General features: G+C 41.6%; 1 protein-coding gene and 1 long non-coding RNA gene across 6 annotated transcripts in view; one reads left to right on the forward strand and one right to left on the reverse strand.

Moving 5' to 3' along the window:
- The window catches only part of GRM3 (glutamate metabotropic receptor 3), a 101,438-nt gene extending 91,416 nt beyond the window's left edge, over window positions 1-10,022 (reverse strand). For all 5 annotated transcript variants that reach the window (XM_023918703.2, XM_023918704.2, XM_086886599.1 and 2 more), the window contains exon 1: window positions 9,468-10,022. The gene's annotated coding sequence lies outside the window, so the exon portion shown is untranslated. The remainder of the gene's footprint in view (window positions 1-9,467) is intronic.
- Window positions 9,592-21,438, forward strand: LOC111923095 (uncharacterized). Its single transcript, XR_002860918.2, has 3 exons — window positions 9,592-9,671; window positions 10,812-10,885; window positions 20,024-21,438. It is a non-coding gene; the product is annotated as an uncharacterized LOC111923095 (long non-coding RNA).
- Window positions 21,439-24,963: the final 3,525 nt, after the last annotated feature.

Below are 24,963 nucleotides of genomic sequence, written 5' to 3' on the forward strand. Positions count from 1 at the left end.
AAAAGAAAATAGTGAATTGCTTCATATTTCCATAGTAAAGAGGATAAGAGTGATAGGCTTGGTTGCAAAAAGTGGGATTTACTTAAACTTTTGGAGACCTGTCCATAAGAGCAGTGAAGCACTTAAGAGTGCTTTTGCAGGAGGCTGTGAAATGTCTGTCATTGCAGATTTTAAGGAAATCATTAAACAAGTATCAGTTAATAAAGACTTAAAGACAGTTTATGCCATCCCTGGAGGGGGAGTTGGATCAGATGAGGTCCTTACTGGTGTCATTATCTAAATGCTGCGTTCAGGCAAAGGGAACGTTGTGTACAATCTTTGAAAATGAAGAATCTTACATAAAAAGGGCTTATTTCCATCCATTTCTACACTAATGGACACTGCACTTTCTCAGGATAAGTTCTAATTGGAACCTTGTGCCCTCGCCAGGAAATCACAGGGACTAAGAAACCCTATTACTCTGCAGCTGCTCCCTGGACGTTGATTTAAGGTAGTTAGGTCTAAATGGAACTATTTGTCTGCTTCCTTCTTTAAAAGAATGTGGAATAGACAGGCAGAGAAGTAGAAGTAATCTAAGACCTGACTTCATCTTACCTACTGGCCAAAATACCTACATTTTAGGGAGTAGAAGCATCTCCCAGAGATCAGCAGCCAGCAGGTCACCCCTCCTTTCTACTGCAAGCTTCAATTTACAATCCACCCTTTGGCCAAAACCTGATACAGAAATTAAATCTCAGCTCCCAGGACCTGGTGCTACTTCCAGACTAAGCTTGTGCTTTCTTCATACTGAATAATGCCACTAGGAATATGTTTGTCTGAGCTCTATACTCAAGGTATTAGTATTAATCACTAAGCTTTGTACTGCATATCTGCTCCTGGGAAAAAAATCTTGTTTAGATGACTGATATTATTGAGAATTTCATAATCCTTAGAAATCTCAAAAATGTCAATGACACAATAAAAATAAAGCATCAAACCTTATTCATGAGAAGCCTCTAATGCTGTTGAAGTGTCTGATATTTCTAAGAGTCTTTCAGTCTCTGAAACTGTTAAAATAGAAACACCTTTCCCACATTTTCCTTCTCTGCCTTTAACAAATGATGGTTCTTTTAACCTCCTTCTCCCCTCTTTGTTTGCTCAGAGGATCAAAGCCATTTTATTTATTTCTTTTTCCTCCCAAGCAGTTTCTGGAGTGTTGAAAAAGCACCACCAGTATACTGAGTTTACATTACAAACAAGTTAAAATTCCCAGTCTGTCAGAGCTTTTCTCCTAGGATACCAAGGAAAGCAAAGTTCAGCTAAACTGCACAATTAATTGGAGATCACTTCTGAGTGAAGAACGAAAGATTGCTTTAAGCAAAGCAATTCTCTTCTTAGAGATTTAAAGTCCACTTCAGAAAGGAAAGTTATTATTCTCTGAAAGTTATCTGATTTTATTTGTATTCCTGGAGAGACTTCATTAAGTCATGTTCCCTTTTCACCCATAAAATCATCTTAATGAATCAGCTGTGGGATTGGCCATATGTAGATGCACCTTACGACAGCTACAATGACAAGTGAATGGATGAAAAAGACATGGGCTGCATGTTGCTTTTGTTGGAACAGCAGTGGGTTTTGTTCTGCTTTTAATACCTGAGGTAGACAGCTTATTTCTTCTCTTGGTTATGAAGTAAATGCCCCTTTTATTTATTTATTTATTTATTTCTTTTGAGGTAAATGTATTTTGTAATAATGATGTGATAAAGAAGCTCGAACTGTATGTTTTAGGAGTATTTGGATAAAACAGACTTGAGTGTTGGTTTACCATCCCCACACAACTTCTTGCCTTTTCCTCAACTTCTGAGAGCCAAGACTTGCCTGACAGCTCAACCTCATCACCAGCCAGTGTAGGATGAGCTTGCACCTCTTTAATAGAATGCACTGTCTGCTGATCTCTGGTGTGGTCAGGGCTCCTCTAAAGGCAGGGTGGCTGCAAGGAACAAAATGAGCAGCACAGTTAAGAGATCCCAAGGGAATACAATGAAACGCTTGCAAGATAGATTTAACAAGTACACTGTAGTGTGTTACAGTGTTTGGAAAATATCTAAGAAGATTCCTACAAACTTTGCAAATTTTCTAGTAAAATATTATTTTATGGACAAGTATTTCATAATAAGGAAGACAAGAAACCTAATAGTCTATGCAAATAATGCACTGTAACATCTACTAGGTGTTGTAAACTGCCCTTTTCACACAATTTTGCCAAGGTTTAATCCAATATTACTGCATTGATGCCCCATGTGGGTGTTTTTCTCCCCTGTTTTTTGCAAGGCAGAGGTAAATGCTGGTAAAATACATCTCTTACAGGGTAAAATCAAGACATTTAATCTGTGGTATTAGAGAAACATCTGGAAATTTTACAACAGAACCAAATGCAGTTTCCATTGACATACAGTAAAGATGTCTTTATGACTGACTAAAGATTTGTAAAAGTGCCATCAAAAATCTGTGCTAAAAAGAAAAGGAGTTCACAGTCATATTCCTGATTGGTGACACTCAACAATCAACAACATACACACATAATTTCATCAAAAATTATAAGGAAGCTTCTTATTGAAAATTGATTTGTCATGGCAAGACCAATTATATTTTTGCATAAAAATATCAATTTTTAAATGATCTTGCAGAGAAACATAATTTTTTGTCATTTCTTAGCCACGTGAGCTGATCCATGCATACTCTTAATACATCAGCACTGAACCCTGCATGTGTTACTGCACAATATTTTTATCTTTTTTTTCCCTCCTTACTTTTGTCTATTTATATGCTTTCTCTTGTCATGAAAATACACATAAATAAAGGGGGAAAATTAATCATTCTGTGAGTTCTGCAAACTTCCCCAAAATTTGCTTCTTGATTTTTATCACATTTCTTGCTACGCGAGTCTAACAGTAGGGCAGCCAATTTCTGCTAAGCATTACAAATGTAGTATTTTTAAACACTAGCAGAACCTGTCTTCTTATGCTTTCTTGATAATTTCTGCACTAGATGATGCAACCAATGTGAATTAAATTAGTAATAACAATACATAATGATTATAAAGCAATACAGAAATTGCTAGGCATATGTACTGGATCCAAAAATACCTCAGCCAAAAATCTCTTACAGAACACACAAGTAGAGGTGCTCCCTCAAGCACATCTGCAGGTGTCCCATCGTGGAGGCCTGGCACATACAAGCTGGGGACAGTTTGGGATATAAGGAGACCTAATCACAGGCACATTACGGAAGATAGACACCATCCTGATATGGTGAGATGTACTTTTAACTGTTCAAGGTCAACAAGGTCAATACTGGTCTAGGAGCCTCTCAGAGAACCCTCAGCTTCCCACAGGGCTCCTTTCCTCACCAGGGAGGAGGAACAGGGAGTCACACTGCTGATGAATCAATACTCAGGAACTTTTAGGGCTGAAAAAATTTAGGAACATATTTAGGGACAAATGTTAGGAATTTAGGTGTGAAACAATACTTTGTAAGATTTTCAAACCCTTTTCAAACGGTGTCCCATCCTGCACCTCAGCACCGGTTTGACCACACGGTGTTCAAAGCCTGTTGCAAGACATTAATGTCCCTTTAGTGTTGGATTTGGCATCTGACACATTAATTTTGCTGGAAGAGGTTTAGAATCTCCCAGTATAACCAGGCAGCCCTCTGTTGCCCACTTAGCCAGCTTCTCCACAGAGCTCATTCCAGAGAAGAATCCCACTGCTGCTGAGTCCCAGACTCGGTGAACTGCCTGCAGCATCCTCCTGCACAGAGCCCAGGTCCCTGTCAGCTCAGCAGTGTCCTTTGGAGGACCAGCCACCACAACCCACAGAGGCTGAGGCTTTGCAGAGCCCCAGATCATGCAGTTATGTAGTTGTGTGTCCCCTCTCCAGATGCAGCATTTAGGTAACACAAAAATTGTCCCTGGTTTGTGTGTGGGCTCGTTAGTGGAGATTTTCAAGGGAGTGGAAGTGAATGTGTAAGTTCTACTGTATTTCTCTGCTGAGGGTGCTGCCAGTCTCTACATTCTGCACATTTGCTCTTTTCTCTGTCTTCCACCAGCATGTCATGTTCTAGACAAAGATTTTTCTCTGTTTTCAGGTTCCCTTCAGCTCTTTCCTCCTGGCAAGCCCAGACCCCAGCTCCTCCTCTGTATCAGAGGGAGGTGACTTTTTTCTACCTCCCACACCCTTTGATACTCTTTTCTTTCCATTTTTTTTTTTTTTGTCAATCCCTTCTTCCAGCCTTTGTCAGTGCTTTTCCTCTGATGTCATGCCAGTCCCACTCCTTTCATTTTGCTTCCTTATTTTATTCTTCCTTTTGTTCTCTCCTCAAGCACTTCTCATTTTCTCAAGAGCATTTTTGTTTTCACTGGCATACTCTACCTCCCTTGTTCAGCAACCCTTCTTTCAGGTACCCTGTTCCTTAAAGGGTACTCTAAACTAACATGTTCATCCTTCTTCACATGAAAAACCAATTATCCCATTATTTATCCTAATACAGTTCTGTCCTATGAATTTTCTGACTCTGTGGTCACCCACTTAGCTTTTGACTTAATTCTCTCTTGTGTAGACTTGCTTGATTTTCCTCTGGAATATGACAATGTCTCCATTGACTTCACCACCTTCATCTGCCTTAAAATCTCTTCTTCCCACAACTGGCTTATCTTTTAATTTACTTTTCTTCCAGCTTGAATAGTCATTTGAGTATCTCTACTGATACTCTTTTTTCCTTTCCTATCAAGCAATTTTCTTATCTTTATTTTTCCCATTTTGTTTTGCACAGAGATATTTTCCTCAATCATTTTTTGTTTTCACAACTTTTTTTCCCTTCTCTATTCACTTTTCTAATGGAGAATTTCAAGGTCTGAGAGCATCCACCAGAGGTCCAAGTTCCCAATTCATCTATGAAAAGTTTATTGTTGATTCCCTCTCTGCACACCTTTTTTGATGCACATTCCATCTAGTTCATGTACTTGGTGATCATGCTGTATCCCTTTGGATGCACTGGGAATGCACTGGAGGTGGGGTCATTGGCACTTTAGTGTCAATTAGTGGCAATTAGTGGCAATTTAGTCATTGCCAGACTTTGGAGTGTTCTGAAGGAAGGCTGCCTCAGTAACTGGGATTAAGGCCATGCTTTTCCATGTGGATATGTTGGGTCTTAGACGGTTTGGAAAAGCTAATAACTTGATTCCTACATTTTTGGGAAAGCCTGTTGATTTACATGAGGATCCTGTATGGTCCTACACAAGCAGTACATGCATGTAGTGCAAGAACACTCCCATAATCTCAGCAAAGCTATGAAAATGAGCATGATAACTGTTCCAATTACATCATTTTATATTTAAGAGGACCAATATCAGATAAAAGCAATATAGTTCTTCAGTCTATTTTTTTAAAAAGTAATTTGCTGTAGCTCTTGTGACTTCTTTTTGATTTTGATAAGTTCACAGTGATTTGCCCCCCATGAAAATTTGTTGTGTTACTCTCAAAAGGCATCTGGAAACAAGACTGTATATTTCTTGCGGTATTTTTGAAAATCTGCACATCCCTGAAATAAATGTCTAAAACCTCTTAAGGCAATAGCCTTAAGCAAGTCCATTGAGATCACACAGGGCATTCTGGGCTTACCTGAAGAAAGAGACCTGAAAAAATTGCACTAATCTGCAAAAGTTAAAGCACTCCTAAGAATGCACTGTGGTTTTGTCCCAGTGGCAGTACTGACAATTGCATTGACACTATTCCCAAGCATCATTGTGCCTTGGAGGATTTTTTTTTTTTTTGTCATTTTACTCCTACTGCTAAGTTAAACTCAGGATTTTCAGTCAATCTTTATTTTCATAAAATGAAATATGTTTATTTCTTTCCATTTTTCCAAAAAGAAAGGGTTTGGTTTTTTTTCTGCCAGTTTAGGGCTTGGTTATCAGAGTGAAAGTTGCCTTGCTAAATCCATAGCAAGAAACAGTCACAGGCAGAGACTTAGGAGGATGGTACCACTGAAGGATACTGCTGTCCTTTCCTGCCACCTTTGGACCTCAGGTCCACTGAGGTTTTACTTTGAACATTCAGGGTTGTCTCCAGGGACAGGGTGTCTGATTCTCCCTCTGGTCACCCTGGTTTTTTGGCTGTGGATACCCCTCCACTGCAAATGTTACCCACTAAGGGATTAAAGCACAGACTTATTCTCCACACTAGGGGAGGCCAAGAGGACAATCTTCTCTTTAACTCTCTGACCTGGATTAAATTCTTGATTAAGCTTTAAACCAGCTCTCAGTTTTATACCAATAAGCAGAAATATGCCCCACAGTCAATATTACACCATCTTCACAAGAGCTTATGTAGCTTGCCATAGCTATACAATTCCCACATAGACAGTAATGCTGTCTGGTCCTGGAGAGCATCAAACATCTTGCTGGTGTTGTGTGACATCCTGAGAGTGACTTTTCCAGTGACAAAAACTCATACTAACTGATCAATAACTATAGTACAAGTTGGAGCAAGCAAGGTGCAACAGTCCTCATAAAATTTAATAGGAGTTTGGAGACAGCTTTCAAAAACTAATCAGGGAATGAAGTCCCTTCAGTAGAATGCTGTTGGCAAATTTAACAGCCTCGTAGACAGGATCTCACACCCTGTGAAATCTCGAGACTGGATTTTCAAATTGCACTGCTAAACCACACTTTTGGTGGGTGCACACCTCATGTGACCCACCTGAATTCTTGTAGGCAAACAGAGAATTTAGCCCACTGGCTTTAAAGGTAAAATTGCAATTTGACCCCAGCATAAGCAACATTAGAATCAGGTCCTTCATGTCATAGTATTTGTTTAGAACTCTGCAAGCCACAGCACAATTTATGTTCTGTAGGACACTGCCATGGGCGAGCTGTGCTCACACAAAACATCCAAATTGTTCTTTCTTTAATGCCACTACATGTCCCTACACTGCCTTCATTTCCAAATTCAGCTCCACTTATGTAACACAGACCACTGAACTGAATGATAGCATTGTTTGCAATGTATTTCTTTTATTTTGGCTTTCCAGTCTGATTTAGTACTTTGCTTTGTCACATTTGTTTAACTGTAAAAACATTATGTGAATCCAGAAAGATACTTTACTCCTGCATCTTGCTTTAGATCCAGTCTTTCAATGATAAAATTAGAACCTTACTTCTAGACAAGGTGTCAACATTTGCCTAAAAAAACTTTATTCCTTTATTTGGTAAAGCTTATAAGTAGGTCATCAACACAAGTAACCCAGGCAAACATCAACAGTGACTAGAAAAGCATCTTGGCTCCAGGATGAAAGTCTAGTTTTAATGTATTTGATACCAATGCCTTTTTACTTGTCTTTAAGTTACAGAGCAGTAAAGCAACTAATATGTTTTCTATTTTGGAGTGTGTTTTATGTTTTATATATAATGGAGGGCTCTAGAGATACTGAGAGTAGTGGACAACATTATTATTGAAACAGACCCCTCACAAACAAACAAACAAGAAAAAACTCACAGAAATTAAAGTATGAAATATTATAGTAGGGGAAAATCAACTTGCATTGCTCTTCAAATAATCAGTTCATTAAGAAGTGTTTGCATGAATTGTTACTGGTTTCACTCAAAGCATGAACATTACAATTTTTATATTATCTTGTGAATAAAATTAGCTTAATGTGCATTTTTTCACAGTATAACTGGTGAATTTACCTTTTCTTATAATACATTTATCAACATAAATAACAACAGAAGAGTTCATCATTATTTAGGTGCATTTCAAGAAAATTAAAAACATAATTTTCCTAAAATATGTATTTGATCAGGTGGGTTGTGTGATTTTCAAATTGTTTTAATGAATATTTAATCAACATGAAACATATAATTATACAAGCTGAAATAGGTACCAGTCTGTATCCCAGGCTGTTCTGTTTCACAGTCTTCCAATTGAGTGTTCTTTAAAGCTGATTAACTAATTAAAAAAAAAAACAACAAACCAACCAGCCAAAAAACCCCAAAAAACTAAAGTAATCTTCAGCAGGTGGCATAAGCTGAGAAGGAGCCAAAGAACTCACAAACTACCAGCAAATCCTTAGTTCAGTTCAATGCAGTGTTGGTAAGATGCCTGCCTAGGTTTTCATGAATTGCTTGAGTTTTATCAAGATTGCAGAAATACAGGGATGTGTTCATAAAATGATCCATTGAAACACTGTTTCAATGCATAAAGCCCCCAAAATCCAGCTCTCCTCCCTCCATCCTACCTATACACTGGCACAGAGATACACTTTCTCACACCCACAAGTGTGTCCCAGCAGATACTTGTGCCTGGCACACACACAGATGGAAGGTACGTACCCACACCTCTGTAGCTCTACAGAGGGTTAGAGAAACACTGTCTGGGAATAAAAAAACACATTCCTATGAATCTGTACATTTAAAACATCCATGTGCATCCAAGCAAACACATAAGCACAGATAGAGACCTGCACACCCAGAGACTCAGGGGTTTGGACAAGGCACATCCACAGGCACAGACAGCTCCAGAAGCACACACACCTACACAGCTGGCTGTGTACTCACATGGACACACAGATGTGTGGGCAGATATAGATAGATATCTATAAATATAGATAGAGGATAGATAGATAGATAGATAGATAGATAGATAGATAGATAGATAGATAATGTGGAAGAGTTACAATGGCTGTATTATCCCTCCTAATCTCTCCTTCCTTTTTGAAATAATCCAGGGTTAGGATCCTTTAGCCAGCCAGGTCCCTGAAGGGGAGATATTCCCAGAGGAGCAAAGCACTTCCAATTTCTTTAAGGTTCCCCACCTCCCTCCCCCTCTCTCCCAGCAGCAGATCCGGGGAGATGAGCTGGGCACTCAGCATTCCCAGATGCTGGTTTGGCACTTTCCACCCCAAGTTAAGGAAAGGCATAAAATGGCAAGCTGAAGATCTCACCCCTTCACCCCCAAAGCCTGTAGGAGAAGGAACCTCTGGGCAACATCTGTCAGCTCCTTTCTACACACTGCCCACCCCCCAGCTGTCGACTACAGGGGTGTCCCTGAACCCTACCCTTCCTCTGCAAGTGTAAAAGCCATCGATCTCCTCTTGCTCCCCGCTTCCCCTTTTCTCCTGCCCCCGAATCCCGTCAGGAAACCTTCGCAATTCGCCGCTCTAAACTTTTTCCTGGCTGCACAACCCGCAAGCCCCGGGGCAGCGGCTGCGTCTGGTCCAGAGGGCAGAATGGGGCGGGGGTGGGCTGCAGCGACCCGGGATGCAGGGATCCGGGCTGCAGGGTGTGGGATGCAGGGAGTGGGATGAGAGGATTGACATGCGGGATCCGCGGATGTGAGGACCGGGATGCGCGAACTCGAGACGCAGGATGCAGAGACAGGGATGCGGGATGCAGGGACCAGGACGCGGGATAGCAGAGCCCAGCTTCTTACCGTGCGAGGAGGATAGGTCCTGGTGAGGGTCTCCAGCTGCCCCCGGGCATCGCGGGCCTCCCGATGTGCTCGTTAAACATCCACGGGGAGTCTCACCCCCCAAACTTGTGTGAGCTGCTTCCTCTGGGAACAATCACCCTTTCTCCCCCCCACCTTGGATCGGATCCCGATGGAAACTCATCAAGGCCTCCTAAGTGGTCAGAGGTAAGCTGTGAGGGAAGAAGAAGAAGGGGACAACGGGACGGAGAGGTTGTGATCACCAAGCGATGATCCCCTTCCTTTCCCCTCTCTGGAGCACCCGCTTCCCGTTCCTCTCACCAACTTTGGCTCTGCTTAGCCAGGCAGCGCCTGGGACCGGCGCTGTCAATTGGGGTCCCTTTTCGCAGCCTGGCATCTTTCTAGATTTCCTCTCCTTTCCGGGCAAAGGGGATTGGTGCAAAGCTTTAAATTAGGAGGCGACCTAGAGTTGCAAAGACAGGGAGTGGGAGCTGGCTGGCGTTCGCAGACCGCCTCCCCCGGCGCTCGGCGCTGCGCGGAGGGGCCGGCTGAGCCTTATCCCTACCATTTATTCATTGACTGCGCTCCTGGCTCTCACTCTGGAGCTGCCTATCGCTCCTGGCACGGCCGGGAGCGGGGCTGTGGCAGAAGCCCTGGGAAGGAGGCGAGCCCCATGCTGCGGGGCTCCCCGCGGCTGTTTAACTGCGCCGGCAGCGCGGGCAGAGCGCAGCCCGCTCCCGGGGGGAGGACAGGGGGGTGGCGGGGACGGGACACGGGGACGCTGCTGTCGCCTGGCAACCCTGCATCCCTGCCCCGAGCATCCCTCCCCCAGCAACCTGATTGGACGGGGCCGGGGCGGGGGGAACACTCACGCTCCTCCGAGGATGCTGCGCCCCGGCACTGCGACTTGTCGCATCCTCAAAAAGCCGGGAGCGGGCAGGGTGAGCACAGAGCAGCCGGGAGAGCCGAGGCAGTTCAGGGCGTTGTATCACCGTCCTCCTGCCTTCTTGCTTCCAGCTGGCTTGATCAATTTGCTTCTGCTCTACATCTCCTAGAAAAAGAGTGTATTTGTCTATGTTTGTTTGTATGTATGTATGGGTGGATGGATGGATAGACAGAAAAAATATGCTAATATATGCACACAAATATATATATATATATATGCATTTTTATATACAGATACATGTATATGTATTATCCATAGTCTTTATATTATCTCTCTATATTCTAACTCCTATATGGGAAGAGAGAAGAAAAATAGTTACTGAGAAAAGATCACCTCAGGGTGCAGGAAAGCTGGATGCAAAGGGAAAACGAAAGCTACTTTTTGGCTTGTATATATTTCAGAACCATAGGTTTACATCAGCTGGAGTGTTGTAACAGAAGGTTGTGGTCCTAAAGAAAGAATTAAACCCGGTGAGGTGAGTGTACTGTGAGAGTCAGTGAGGATGGATGCACTGACTTCAGAGAGGGTGAGTTTAAGCCGTGCTGCATGGGGCATTGCTGGTGTTATATGTGGCTTCATTGCTTATTCTCTGCTATGGGGGACAGTGAGCAGCTGCTTCCTGCTGGTTGGGTGTAGTATGGAGAGGATGTCTGTAAAATCCCAGTACCTCCCTTTCCATACAGCTCCAGCTGGGACACTGTGAGTTTCTCATTCTTTAGCAGGGGGAAGCCCGTTGTCCATTTCTCCCTGAATGTTTCCCTCCACCTTTCCTCTTAACCCCAGGCAGCTCCCCACCAGTGCTCAGTTAGAGCAAGGAAAGAGACACTGCAGTCAGGAGCTGCAATCCAGCAGCTCACATGGGGCCACTATTGTTTCAGCAGCCACGGTTCCAGTAAGGACTTAAGGCAAAGTAAAAGGAAATAAAATAATCTGCTTCTGCTTTGTAGTATTTTATGTTTAGTTATTTAACATCTGTTTACTTTTGTGATCTACCATTACATTTGAGCTACTTGGCTAATTCTATGAGTTTTTCCTTTCTTGGAAGCCAAGGACATTTAATGTTAAATTAAAGCATGTTAAACTGTTTCAGTTAGGACCAAAGTTAAACAGGGAGCAAAATGAAAGACAGCAGTTTTTCTCAGGTTTACCCTAGTTTAGATTGGATCAAAATGTACATGAGACCTTGCTGTAATATAAGGGTAAGCTGGAATGAATAGGAAATGAGTCTCATGTCTTTCGAATCATAGCACAATTTGACAAATAGGTTCAGATCACAATTTTTTCACAGTCCTGCAGGCTGATTGCCAGGAAAGACTGGTGAAAAGAAGGATCTGATTCTGCATTGTTTTGTACATAGCAATCATGCCTCAAAATGAGCGTGAAAGTAACTTTTTCGTTGGGTAGGATGTAAAACCCACTGTGTATGAAATTGGCCACCACAGGCACCAAGCAGAATCTGGCTGAGATTTGTTGTCTGATTTATAGAAGGTCACTTAGAGCTGGGGAAATGACCCAGTCATTAGTTCTGTGCTTCAAAAAACATCAGTGGTACTGATGGTTTACTCCCTTTCCATGCCTTGCTGCTGTGCAACGTCTGATATCAGTCCCTGACACTGCTACTGCTTGCATTTACACATGATTCATGGCTACTGAGAAACAGGAAAATAAACCTGAACAGTCAAACAAAACACAGGCAAAGGCACGAGGGTTTCATTCCCACTTTCTTCCAGGTTTCTTCCTCAGCCAGTTCTCCTGGCACAACAGGATCTCATTTTAGCCATAAGACAACCTACCCCTGTCTTTCTGAAGCAGAATTCTGGAGACCTCATTTCAGTTTATGACTCTGGAAAACTGTTTATTTTTGTAGGGAAAACAACTGTGCCTCAGTTCTCTTTTGGGACAGCACATGGTGCAGTCACATAGGGGTTCTGGAGATGCAGCTGTGTGCTGAGCATGTGCTGTCAGCCAGCCAGATGTTCAGGCTTACAGGTTACACACAGTGGAACAGTGTAGGGCAATGCACAGATCTCAGTGAAGCTCTGGGCTAAGCTTTGTTTGGATGCTACTGGCAAATCATTCATTTCAGGCTAAATTGAGCACCTCTTGCTACACTTAATTGTAGATACACCCATGGTTAGACTCAGAAATCAGGCTGTGTAACTTCTGCCAGGGGACAGCTTGGAGAAAACAATCAACAGCCCTCAGTGTCTATGACCTGGATCCAAATAAGGGGTTTTAATATGAAATGTATTTATTTATTTTCTGCCTGTGAAACAAAGATGGTAAAGCAGCATTAAATTTTCTGAAATAAGAATATTTTGCCTTTGTGAATTATATATTAGTGAAATATTAGTTATATCTAGTTAAAAGATCAATTCCTTTCAAATTGAGATCTCACATAACACCAACTTGAGCTCTTAAAAAGCTTTAATGAGATGAAGAATTTATTTTTATAAAATTCATTAATGTGATTAACAGGCTTATCACCACAAATAAACAGATGTGTGTCTTTTCCTTACACAGAATTTTAACATGAGCTTCCAGACCGTATGCATGGGGACTTTCCAATTTTATATTTGACAGGAAGATACTGTTCCAGCAAAACAATTTGTAGGGTTCCCCAACTTGTTTTGAGCATCTATTTTGGGACACACTCAAGTTATTTGCTGATTAAAGGCTAAAGCAAAGCTTTAAAAAAATTGCAAATGTGCTTGTACAGCCAGTGAGTGATCTATAGATTGGGCCCGGCCTACCTGAATAATTCATGAGGCTTATGGTCTTTCCTCCTTTCCTGGGGACCTTACAGAAATGGGCAGGAATAGGGCCATAGATAAGTGAGGTTTGTTTCTAGCAAAGTGCTCCCTGACATCTGGTTTCCAACAGCTCTGCATCTGCTGCCTGTGTGGAAGTGACGTGTGAGCGGGCAGGACCCCGTTCTGCGGCTCTGCCTGAGCGAACAGTCGTGGTCATCACCCCAGGGCCAATTCTGGCCTACCTCTGTGGCTTGGGGCACACTTCAGAAGCACCTAGAGATGATATCATTCTCCTGGGAGTCTGCCAGTCTCAGGGTACAAAGCCCTGTTTGGATGGTAGCAGTCACAGGGATCTAGATGTGTGCCCACAGCACTATGGCCATGTCAGTCTCTGCCTCCTGAGACAGAAAGGCAAAAAAGTCATAATGATTGATGCAGGGATCTACAAAACACCACAGTCTCTGACTCTTCCCTACCTGCCAATTGTGAGGGACATGGACATACTCCAAAGGAACAGTCCAGTGGCACTCAGCTTTCAGGGGAGTATGGTAATCCCTAGGCAAGATCCACAGTGATGAAGAGTGTAAGGGCTGTTGCTCTGTCATACTCCAGGACCTCATGGATTGCTGTGGAAAATTATGCACTGCTGTGGTTGCTGGCTGGACACCAGTGCCCAACAAAGCCCCTCTACTTCCTCAGCTGGGCAGGGCATAGGAAGTATAACAAAAATAGACTCTTCCTTTTCTCTTTACAAACAGCACTGATGGTCTTCATCATGAAGTTCATCATCAAAATGGAATGAATGTCTTCCTTTCTCATTGTTAAGTGGCTTTGAAGAGATTTTTGGTCAATACACATGGTGCAGAAAGTCCTCATGTTCATTCAGTGCTGTTCCATGTTGCATCCCTTGGGCCTTCAGTGACATTGTTATTCCCTGTCAGATGTCCTGTGATGTCTTAGCTGAAGGCTGAAGGGATACTGGCCTAGTACCAACATGCCATAACATACCCAGGCTTTTTTGGGGCATTCTGAGCCTTTCTCATGCCCAAGGACAGTGGCAACTCTGACTATAAAGCTCAACATAATAAAAACCTGTGTTTCATGTGGTGTGGTCTGGCACATGGAAGAAAGACTGCATTCCACACTGTCTGTGCACATGTAGCAGCATCCTCCCTTCTGTCTCCATCTCCCATGACCACCAATGTCTTTACCTGGTTCTTCTCCTCACCTTTTCTCAAGCAAATTTTCCCATTTCCTTCAGTGTCCCTCTGCCTTTTTCACCTTCTTCTCTCTTGCTCTTTAGAGAGCTGGCTGTCTGCTCATTCCTATTAGCCATGTCTCCAGTTAACTAACCCCAAGGTCTCCTTGCCCCTTCTCCACAAAGGAACCTCTTTCCATGGAAAACAACCAGCAGCTGTTGTTCATCTTCATCAGCTACAAGAGGCGAAAAGGTCTGGCTTCACTGTGGGAACCAGCTGCCCTCTTTCCACCTCTGCTTCCTTCTCAGAAATCAGGTTTCCCAGCATACTGCTGGAGACACACGTGACATCCAGATGTCATCCAAATGGGGCTCCTTCATAAAAATACATGAGCAGCAAGGGTCCCTCCAGGTCCCTGCAAGATATACAAGTGTACACACTCCACTCCACACCCCTCCCTAGCCAAAGTCCTGCTGCAGTCTGTGCAGGTGCAGGGATGAACATAACACAGGATCTGCCTGATACGTGCAGGACACTTTACATCTCTGCCAGCTCATGACTGTGGGTCCAAGGTCCACCACCCTTCTGCATCTTCTCACTCCATCCTTCCATGTCTCTGATATAGGAGGTGTTTTTTTGTCTTCTAAGAGGAGGCTCTAGCCTTTCCCAGGAGGTGCAGGGGACAGGGCATGTCACAGTAGCACATTCCAATCTCTGCCATATTTAAAGTAATATGAACAGATGACCCCATTCCTCAAAATACTGACTGTTATCTCTTTCTCTTACCATGCAAATAACTGGGTAGATAATACCAGAATTTCCTACATAATTTGCTTTTGACTTAAATCACCTTTATGTTTCTGTGCATTATTTTTCTCTTTATTAATATCTGAGCTGCTAGCAGTCTGGCTTCTTCAAATTACTTCTTCCTCCCCCCTGAAAATCTGCAAATGTTTCTTCTCTGTGAAACACTTTCCCTTCACCCATAGCTCTTCTCTGTAGGAATTACTGCATTTACATATTTTGTTTAAGGTGCTTAGGAATTACTGACAGGTTTGCCTTGCCCCGGGGGTGATGTGACATAGTTGAGCTGTGAACCACTTAAAGCATTGACTGGCTCATAGTTGGGATTACTTGTGACTCTGAATTAGGGCACGGGCCAAGAAATGTAGCACAGTGCTGTCAGGGGATGTGGCACACAGATCCATTTCCTTTATAATCCCATCATATCTATGACCTACCACATACAGAGCAACGTAAGCGATCTACATTTCCCCATTAGCACAAGATATGGGCTTCCTGTGAAATAAATTTACTCACAGTCCCTACACCACTGCTTTGCAAGCCTGGAAACCCTGTTTTTATTATGTCAGTGAGTTTATTTCAGAATTCTTTCACACTGAGAATCCATCTGGATATACTACTTTCAAAATGTCCTGCTGAGATTCTGCTTTGCCACTAGTTAAAAATGAATGGATAAATTTATAAACAGGAAGTTTATTGTATTTTTCAGCTGAAAGATATTCTAGATTTTATCTTGGCTTAGATTTTTGTTAGCGGCATTTTGGTTTTTATTATGTTGTTGTTTGGTTTTTTTTTCTGTTTTCCAACCATTTAATTTTACTAGCACCCCTGGAAGGAACAGTGAGCCCAGAATTAGAAAGCTGAAATAAAAGGAATGAAGTTCCTAGAAGTGAGACTGGAACAAAAAAAAGCAAGAAATCCAAATCAGTCACAGCTAAGAATCTTGACCTTCCCTTAACAAAGACAAACCATTTTCCAACAGGAAACACATACCTGGCCTTGGAAAACTGCTAGTAGCATAAAATATAATTGAGCAGATGGTAACAAAAATAGCACTTGAGCTGTTTAAAAGCCTTTTATTGAATGACTCTTTTTTTTTAATTTTTTTTTTATTTCCCCTCCAGAATGCAGTTGTCCTCTCTAATTTAAGAAAAGATTAGAAATACAGGCAAAATGTGAGATCTGTATGTTTTTCCTCAGCTTGTTCTATTTAAATTGCACACCAGTAAATGTGGTTAGGAGAATAACTTGAAATTGCAAAGCAATGAGAACTAACAGTGATAGTGGAATCTTAATTCAGCTCCCTCATGCATGTGGATACACTCTTTAATTGGTTTGACACCGTCTTTTTTTTCTCTTTCAGAAAATCCTGACACATTCAGCACCCTAAGGAAACAGGGTTTTGTTTCCCTGCACTGCCCAGTGACTCTGCCTTGCACTTTGTACATACTTTTACACATACTGTGCACTCATCTTCCTCTGCCTTACAGGGAGAATGGCCCATTTCTTGTCAGAAAATAATATTCAAGTGTTTTGAAACTTTGTTTCGTATAGTTTTTACTCCACTCTCGAGGTGTGGGCTGGTATGTTGGTTTTCTGTTTCCCAGATGAGAAATATGCATTAAAACCTGAAAATATTAATGACTTCTTAATACCTGATTTTTTAAATTTAGGAGCTCTACACTTTCAGAATAGTTTACATGATACCTTGAAGAAATAGCTGTTGCTCACCTTATACTAAGTTTGTGCTCTCAGCTTTTCATTTTTATGTGGTCCTAGAGTTTGACTAGGAGAACATCATGGTTTTCTTGGACTGATTCTCATAAGTGACTAGATCTTTTTGGATGAAATTATGGAGAGAGGCAGAGAATCAACATGGAAAAGTCCATCTCAACAACCATTTTGGCAAGGGTGTAAACTGTTGTAAGCTGAGCTTCATCATGGGAAATGCTCAGTAATTAGACTATTGCTTGGTATTAATCCTGGAGAAAAGAAGGAAAGGAAAGGAAAGGAAAGGAAAGGAAAGGAAAGGAAAGGAAAGGAAAGGAAAGGAAAGGAAAGGAAAGGAAAGGAAAGGAAAGGAAAGGAAAGGAAAGGAAAGGAAAGGAAAGGAAAGGAAAGGAAAGGAAAGGAAAGGAAAGGAAAGGAAAGGAAAGGAAAGGAAAGGAAAGGAAAGGAAAGGAAAGGAAAGGAAAGGAAAGGAAAGGAAAGGAAAGGAAAGGAAAGGAAAGGAAAGGAAAGGAAAGGAAAGGAAAGGAAAGGAAAGGAAAGGAAAGGAAAGGAAAGGAAAGGAAAGGAAAGGAAAGGAAAGGAAAGGAAAAAGAAAAGAAAAGAAAAGATTCTAGATGGATTTTGGCCTGGTAGCTCTGTTATGGTGTAGAAGGAGCACCACATGTGGTGACAGTTATCAGATCCTGGCCATGGAACACAAACAGCTTCCTAAGAACAGGGTTTTGTGATCACACCAAATCTCCATCAAGGAGAGTATTTTCTGTCTAATCCTGGTCAGTAGCATGTACTTAGAAAAACTTGGGGACTGGACAAAATAGAACATTTTTCTCTTGATATACCACTTATGGCTTCCAGCAACCTGTGCTTTAGGGACTTTAATCTTCTTTTGATCCCATTATTCTATTTGCTTTTACAAAACCCTGCTGTGGGGATTTCCCTCACAAAAATAGTCAGTGTGTGAAAAGCACTTCCATTTTTTTAAATGTTAAGCCTGCCTCAGCAAGAACCCTGTTCTACTGTTTCTGGGAAACCACAAGTACTTTTTCCTTCCTCATTCTCTTCAGTCTATTCAAGGTTTTAGACATTTTCCATACCCTTCCCCTGCATAAAAGATGAAAAATTCCAGGCTTTTCAGATTTCCTTTCTCATGATTTTCTTCTGTCCACATTTTTGCCCTTCTCTATTCTTTTTCAACTTCACAGTCCCTTTTTGTGAGATCAGCACCCCACCACTTGGAGCCCTTCAGGTGTGGGAGAAATACCTATTATTACATTCCTATAATAATGATATTGGATTTCTCTTTTTTTCCCCCTCTTCCTTCCTAAAAAGTTCTAACATTTTCTTTGTCATTTTGACAAAGGAAAGCTGACTTGGCCTTTTCAGACAAACTATCATAAGGAATAGTAGTTATTTTGGAGTCCATTGTATCACATACAGGGCTAGAGTTATTTTTTGCCTCATCTGCAGTTTTTGACGTTCACTGACAGTGATTTTCATCTGCCATTTTATTGTCCAGTCAGTCAATATTGTGAGATCATTTTGTGCCTTGTAGTTGCTAGCCTGGCTTTTTACTATTCTGAGTATCTCTCTATATAAGTAACAGTTTCGTGTCTCATTAGTCAACCATTTTCCAGATCTTTCCAGACTATGTTAATCAATATTAGTCCCAGACAACTGGGAAACTCGCTGAGGGGTTAATTCCTTCATAATGAAAATTGAGTATGATTCCCTTCCCTTTGCTTCCTCATTTTCAGGCAGCTTGTACCTGCAGCTTGTACCTGCTCTTATCTTTACTAAGTTTCCTTGAGACCCTTTTATGAGGATATTTGTCAGAAATGTTGCAAAGATCCAAATACAAGTCACCTGTATCTTATAGGATCCAAAGTGCTCCTGCAGTCATGTGCAGCACAGCTTTTCCCACATCAAGAACCTATTCCCAATTGATTTTTCCACACATTTCTAAAGGCCATTCCTCACTAGTTTTCTTAGAAATTTTCTGGTATGACAGACTGACTTATTCATCTCTTTTTTTCCAGATCACCCCCAAAATACTATTAAACAACAGTTGACTTATTCTACTCCTCTGGTAACAAGGCTGGATTAAGAAAGAGGCTACAGATCACAGATCAGCAGTTTCATATCTGAATCCCTTTATCACCTGGGACTCTAAGTTTTTTATTGTTCATTTTATCACATTTTTTTATAGATTCTTGCTCTTGACAGCTAGATTTGAGACAGATCACCTCTAAAGAAAGGCTATGGTGAACACTGATGCAAAAAAATAATTTGTGTTTTCTCTTACAGCCTTAACATCCTTCAGTGCTTCTTCTATACCTGGGCTATTTATTGCCCCTCCAACTCTGGCAGCTTTCTTCTTAGACGGTAAAGTTAAGAAATTTTCTATCTGATAGTTGTGCTTTTTTTTTTGCACATTTCACCTCAAAACTCCTTCCTGTTTAATGTTTGACACCAAAGCTTTTATAGATCATAAAGCAATTGCTTAACTCCTGTCTCTAAGACCACCAGGCAATTGACTGCAGAAGAGGGAATAATGTAAATGAGCTATACAGAGAACGAACTTCCCAACAGTTTGTGAAGACATGGGTACTTGTGGCTGTTGGATGGTATCTGAAGTGACTTGTATAAGTGTGGGGGAGATGCCAGGACTCATAAGTTCATTTTAGTGGAATATCAAAGCACTTTTGCAGGTACCTCTTCCATCAGTCCAGCAACACGGGTTTACTTCATCAATTCTTACCCGGCTGTCAAAGCTTGCTGCTGAGAGTCTTGCAGAGAAGTAAATGGGAAATACTTTGCTGACACTGTTCAAAAGAACTCTCATTTTTTTGGATTGGCAATTTCATTTCTGACTTCCTTGCTTTTCTGGTCGTACTTCTAAGCATTAAAAGAGTCAGAGATATTACCCTAGCAGTAAAACCCCTCTTTTTTTCTTCTCTCTCTGTTTCATATTTCCTGAATTGCTTTTATGGGAGCAAAACAGGAGAATGGGAAGTGAAATGTCTATTACACCTGACTGATCAATATATGTCTTTTTTTGCACTACAGTAGAAAGATGAAGTTGGCTTAGGTGGTTTCACAGCTTACAACTAACTTTCTCTACTTCAGTCTAGGCAGACCCGAAGGAAACCTCTGCATACTAAAGAGTGAAAAGGCTTGAGGACATCTTCAAAGGAAGGACACTTCCCCACTTCCCTCTGGCTTGAACTCAGTGGGACTTGATGACATAGTTCAACAAGAGAAAGAAGAAAACTGGCACCAAGAGCTTGCAAAAGGCCTGGCAGATTTATTACAAGCACCAGCCACTTGTATCTAACATGTAACCACATATTGCTAAGTACTTAAGACAACCTTGCTCTCAGAGGGTGGCTGTCAGAATAACTTTAACTTTCTGAATTTGCTAGTCTAGGTAAACACCTGCTACTGATGAAGCAGATGAGACAGGCAGAGGAAAGATGTGACTTGCTGTAGATTATGATCCAAGCAACTGAGACAGAATGAAAAAACCAGTTGACACATCAGCTGTGAGTTGTGGCACAGAAAAAAAAGACCTCAAGAGTGTGAAATACCTGTGACATAAATGAGTAAAGTAGATTGGCTACTTTTGGATCATTGACCTAAACTCAATGGAGAGAAGCAACAATGTTTTTTTCTCTTTGTTTTAATTTAAGATGTGTAATTGATCCTACCCATTTTTGCCAACTCTTTTTAAATGTAGGGTGTTAGATGACTCACATCCTTAAACTGCCTGTCTCCCTCTGCTGATTGTGAAATGAGTCTTGGTTGCACCCCAGACATTTGGGCAGATGAACACCTCTGTGGATGCTGTAACTGAGGATGTCTGTCTGTCTGTCTGAGCCCTAAGTGCACCTGGGGATGGGGTCAGAGGGGTCTCTGTGGCAGTGCCCATCCTCCCTTCGTGTCACCTCAGCAGCCCCCTGGTTCCCAGCCCTGCAGCTCCCACAGCACAGCCATGGAAAGGTTCCTCTGCAGTGCTGTCAGTCACTGAAACTGAGAGGATTAGGAAAGAATAAAGAAAATCCCTACTGCTTTTTGCCTCAGGGCAGCAGAGGACTGCAGGAGTGGACACGCCAGGATCACCTTGATTTATAGAGCGGCATCCTAGATGGTCCCATGTATTTAATCCTTTTGTGCCAGCTGGAAGTTGAAAAGTCTGCACTGTAAAGTTGAATTGTATACTTATAAGTCTAATTAGAAAAAAAGGAGATAAAAAAAAGAAAGGGTGTTTAAGATTCATAAAATCTAAAATCTATTTCCATGTGACTGTAGATATTCCTATAGCAAGTATGAGAAATAACAGTGAAATGGGAAATAAAAGCTAAGCATAGAAATTTCATTTTTTTTTGTCTTATTAGCATTAGAGAAATAGCAGAAAATATTTTTGGATATGTTTTTGCTCTGACTGACACATTCATGTTCAAATTTTGATGTTGCTAACAGCCATTCTCTCAGCAAAAATGTATTTTTGTGAATAAATTATGTTATTTCTTACAGTGCTAAAACTGTCAAATAATTATGTTAAATACAAATCTGTGATAAAAGATGAGTGGGGTAGATTGCAGGTGACTGCATGGAAAATGAACTTTGTGGCCTTTCACGTGCACTGTTTCCTAATAAGTTTCCCTCAGACATCAGTACCATAAACCTCTGAGATGCTCCTTATACAACAAACACAGCAAAATAGAACTGAAGTAATCTCAAAAATAAGTGACTTTCTATTCAATAAGCAATTCACTTATTTCTCTGCCCCCAGAATTATACTTTTCTCAAACATAGATAAAGGGAGATCCAACAGGACCCCATTTTACCCAATTTATGTTTATTTACACATGCTCTCATACACAAATCCTTCCAGTTTCATACTGCCTGTTTGTAATGTGGAAGTTGCTACCATGGGAAAAACATGGTAAAACAGTATGACTTTGTGATAAAATTTACCACTCCATAGAATCATAGAATTAATTTGGTTGGAAAAGACCTCTAAGATCATAGAGTCCAACCATCAACCCAGCAATGCTACATCCTCCACTAATCCATGTCCCCAAATGCCACATCTACACATCTTTTAAGTGCCTCCAGGGATGGTGACTGCATCACTGGTCTGGGCAGACTGTTATTTTAGTACAGAAGACTTCTAAGTATTTAAGTTTTGAAGGCCTTGACTTATTCAAATGAAATTAATTTTGTGTGTTTTGGGGATTTGGGGATGGATTTACAAGCAGATATTAAGGCTTTGAAGATATACAAATGTTATCTAATGCAAATTCCTCTGGTGTTCATAAAATCTCATCTCACTGCACCTCATTTTGGATGTGTCTGGAACCTGCTGCTGCACAGCATGGAATAAGCCAGCCTCCACCTCCTGGGGAAGCACCAATGAAATAATTATCTGCTTGCTAAACATTTCCTGCCTTAGCTGTGAAGCCTGATCCAAATCTGCTTTGCCTGTGACCTTTCACAAATCCATTTCTCCAGGGCTTTTTACACCTGGTGGATGCCACAGGGAGCTTGTGGCATGTTCACTCTGCACCTGCAAATCCTGCAGACAGAGAGATGGCAGCTCCCACACCACTGAGAGGTGCAAAGCCTGATTTCCCTTGTGCCCCTGGGTTTTGAGCTTCTGTTTGAGGACACTGTGAGAATAGTCGGGATTCATCTGATTAAAGACAGATATTTATAACAGAGGTGTATTTGTGAGCTACTCACCTGAATCTCCTTTTCTATTTCTACCTAAGGAATAGGTGAAGAGGCTTCTCACAGTGGACATTTTCCTGTCCACTGCTTCCAAAGGCAGCCTCAGGCAACCAGATCAGGTGAAATTGTCTGTCCTGCAGGATTAGGAGGGATGGATCCCATCTCTTCTCCAAGCACCTGGGCTCATGCTGTGGGGCTGCTCACAAATTTGGGGTTACTTTATCAGTGTTTCCTGTGTGGTGTGACCTGTAAAGGCAGGCAGGCAGATCTGCCCCTCTGTCTAGAAATGGGCTCATTTATGCTGTGTTCAGGACTGCCCAGAGAAGCTGTGGTTCCATGCCTGGAAGTGTTCAAGGCCAGGCTGGATGGGGCTCTGAGGAACCTGGGTTTGTGAAAGGTGTCACTGCCCATGGCCGAGGTTTGGAATCAAAGGATCTTTAAGGCCCCTTCCAGCCCAAACCATTCTTGGATTCCATGTAGTATTTCTAATTTCTTCAGGGTCACCTTCTTTACTCTGAGAACTGAACAGAAAACATAGCCCCCCCAGAGCAGCTGCTGAATTTTCATATGCCACCTTATTTCAGTGCCTGATTAGATGTCTTGGACCTTGGTGTCCTCTTTCCTTCCTTGTCTGTCCCAAGACAATCCAATTTGACCTAGAATTTTGGGGCTTGTCTTCAAGGTCTTGTACTTTAAACTCAAGCTGGAATGGTTGTTGTTCAAATCCCCTTGGACTGCCTGAAAACATAGCTTTTCAGGCTTCCCTGTAAGGAACACAAAAGGTGGGAGAACTAAAAAAAAGGCTCTTTTATATAAACTAATGGATCAAACAGAGCAATGGATACATCAAAGTATTTGCATCCCTGATTTCTATTTTTCTCAGAGGGAATGCAAGCAGGTAAATATTTTCCTAGATCTGGCCCCAAGGCTAAATAGACTTTCAAAGGATATATAACATTTAGGTATTTTGTAAGTAAACAAGTGCTTTATGTGCTGCAGCAGCCCATTTTTAGTTTTCATATATAAGGAAATTTCAAGTCATCCTTTCAGACCCAAGTGTGTGTGGTTGTAAGTTGGACAAGACGGCATCCCAAGGAGACTGAATTACCCAAATATTTCTAGTATGAAAGGCAAGTGAAAATACAGCCATGAAACACCCTGGCACACAGACAATAAGCTCAAAAGTGACCTCAGAATTTTATTGGTTCCCATTTCTGCCTGGAGACAGGAACTATGGTGTTTAAATCAAATCAGACAACTAATAATTATATCTAATCAACAAAGAAGATAAAGAGGAGGCTACTGTACTCCTTCACCTTATCTTAAGACCTTTTTTTGATCCTACTGCTGGAATGGAGAGACCACACCAACTTACTAAGTCTGGGACCACAAACCGTGTTAGTTCAAATTGCAACATATTTCTACTTTGTCCTTTCCCCTGTTTCATTTATGGTTAATGGCAGCTGTTCCTCATGGGCCTCAGCAGAAAAAGGACTGTGTTCAAAAACCAGCACACCACTTTATCTGTAAAATTATTTCTTGACACTTTTGACTCTAAAGTTTCACGTATGAATAATCCCCTATTCCGTACAAGAGGTTTCATGGGAAGTGTGACAAAGCCAGTACCTAAACCCTTATTTCCTGAGTTTTATTTCAAAGCCTGAAGTGTCATTTTTCTAAGCACTCATCAGAGTGAACCTGCATCAGCTCCTTCACTCTTGAAATGAACTGTACCACCAGAGGCTGTTTTTGCTATACTTGCAGGCAGCAGCATTCCAGGCTGGAAGAGTGGGAGCTTTCAGTGCTTCCAGTATGGATGGCTAAACCTGCTTGTGTAGCCTATTTCTGACCTTTTGCAGAAGGTAATGATGGGGGGGACTCATTTTCTAGACTTTATGATTTGATTTTGATTTGATCTCCTTCGATTAGGAGGGGAGATTAGATAAGTGCTCTGAATGTAGGCACCTGGGGTGTCAGTCACCTAAATGCAGGCATGGGGTGACCCTTGAGACACCCCAGAGCATCTGAACTACCTGCAACAATTAGGAATTGCCAGAGGCCTACAGCTCTCTGCAGCTGCAGCTAGAAGCCAGTCAGAATACTACAGAATTTTTTTTGTTCAGACAGCTCATTTTCACCTAATCCTTCAGATATCACTCACCTTGAACTTAGTCAAGAGGAATCCTTGTGTACCTCTCTACAAGTTAGAACCATTATCTAAATACAAAAATTAACTTTTACAGTCCTCTTAGCGATGGAAGGGGTAGATGCTTTTGCTTTGGTTTTGGAATGTTAAAAAAAAACTCAGGGAAGCGAAGGAGAAAAGATCTTAC

The sequence above is a fragment of the Cyanistes caeruleus genome, chromosome 4 (assembly GCF_971803275.1).
Source record: "Cyanistes caeruleus chromosome 4, bCyaCae1.hap1.1, whole genome shotgun sequence".
Lineage (NCBI taxonomy): Eukaryota > Metazoa > Chordata > Aves > Passeriformes > Paridae > Cyanistes > Cyanistes caeruleus.